The sequence below is a fragment of the Mus pahari genome, chromosome 12, assembly GCF_900095145.1.
Source record: "Mus pahari chromosome 12, PAHARI_EIJ_v1.1, whole genome shotgun sequence".
Taxonomy (NCBI): domain Eukaryota; kingdom Metazoa; phylum Chordata; class Mammalia; order Rodentia; family Muridae; genus Mus; species Mus pahari.
Window position 1 is genome coordinate 41,449,830 of NC_034601.1, and position 1,945 is coordinate 41,451,774.

The 1,945-nt window shown below is 41.2% G+C and overlaps 1 pseudogene; it reads right to left on the bottom strand.

The window, feature by feature from the left end:
* Positions 1-1,211: 1,211 nt before the first annotated feature.
* On the bottom strand, positions 1,212-1,693 carry LOC110329424 (annotated as a pseudogene).
* Between the last annotated feature and the right edge of the window lie 252 nt (positions 1,694-1,945).

Sequence of the window (1,945 nt, forward strand, 5' to 3'; positions counted from 1 at the left end):
AAAAGCTTCTAATTTACTACATTGATAAGGTAAAAAATTAAAAGGAGACACTAATACACCAAGGTCACCGTGCTCTGGTTAAATATATTTATTAACTAATTCAACCAGAAGTTGCTGGTTGCTGACAATTGCCTACCCGCCAGGATGAGTGGGAAGATTGAAAAGAAAGTTATTTTGTTATGTAAAATGCTTATGCTTTTTCGTGTCTGTGACCTGGATTTATAAATTTCTGATTTAGTGTATAACTCACATTTTTTGTGACATTTAGATTAATATTTGTATGTAACCTCAGAATATTCTATAATGTACTGAAAGTGAAAGAGATATCTACATAAGAAGACTGACAGACAGGCAGACAAACAGACAGAAAGAAGGAAGGGGAAAATGACTCCATGTTTTGAGATATTGTGGGCATCCATAATAGGACAATATGAGCCTGGCAGGTTCATTTGGGAAAATGTATTTGAGACCAACTGAACAGACATTTCTGGGAGTTAGAACATGGAAACAAATCTTAGCAAAATAACATTGGGAAAACATCAGACATACGCCTGGGAGGTCTTGAGTTTACAATGATGAAGTCACTAAGCTTAACCTTCCTTACTATTCTACAACCAGAACTACTGAGACAGTGGGAGTACTCTATAATCAGGCTGTGCCATAAGGAAGGCACTAGTCACAGGTACACATCGAAATGCTTCTGGTACAGTTCAGTACTGAATTTAATTCTACTTAATTTTCACTATTTAAAATTTAACACTGTCTTTCAAGTTGGATGTGCAGGCCCAGTTTGCCTCTTGGTGGTAACATCATAGATCTGAATTGTCAGTCAATAGGACGGTATGAAGATGTAATCCTTTAGAACCTCTTGTAGTACATGACTGTATTATTCTTTAAAATGAAAGTTAAGGGCCAGTTATCTTTCTATGGAAGATACAAAGTGCTAACTTAGGAAAAAAAGACGAATGGTCATGCTGTGGATTATCCAAAGTATCTTTAACACATTCATCAAATTTGAAAGAGTGGTAGTAATCAGAGTCTTCAACCTAAAATGCCAATCATTTTGTTATAATTCAAGGAAAGGTGACAGTATAAGTAAGTTCGAAATATAGTATCAGTACACCTAAAATTATAGATTCATCATACAATTCTCAAATATACTTGTCAAAAAACTACAACTTTGAGTGACAGGATTCTTAGCTGCTGGTCAGTCATACATAGTAGATGCCAACTTGAGGGTCCACAGTGCTGAAGATAGGCTGCACCAGGGGCAGATCAAGCTCTACCTTTAGCTTCTGCACCACCTGCACCAGCTTATGAGGCATCTTATGAGGCAAAGGTGAGGGCAGTGAGGGAAACCAATGAACATCAGCACCCTCTGGCCTCGGAAGTTGGCTTTGCATCTAGGATGGCCTTTGTGGTCCAGCTGGCTGAAGTAACCCTGATCCACAACAGCCTGGTCAGGGGCTCTGCCCATTGTCATTGGTGCTACTGTTCTTCTCAGCTCTTCTGGCCAGCTAGGCTCAGCCCTGCTCCAAGCAGGGAGGTGATCAACAGTCTAGTTGTTCACCCAGGGCTTTGGGGCTGGCCCTGTCCTGGCAAGTGCTGGGAATTTACATACAGAGTTTCACTTCCTGAGATCTTGGAACAGAAAGAGGTTGGGCCAAACTTTGGGCCCTATATTTAGTAGCATCCTGAAGCTCCTAGAAAAGAATAGAGGTGCCAGAAGTCAGAAAAGAACAGACAAGGTGCCTGGGCCTCTACTGCTGGAGAAATGTCACCCCATATTTAAGTAGGTTAGCCAGCTGTCTACACAGGCTCATCTGAACCCAGAACTGCTCTGCCTTAAGCTGCAGCCCAGGCAACACCAAATGTCCATAGCTGGTTTGCTCCAACCAGTCATTCCTAGTTGTTTAACCAGGGAGTCTCAGCCCCATTACCCCAA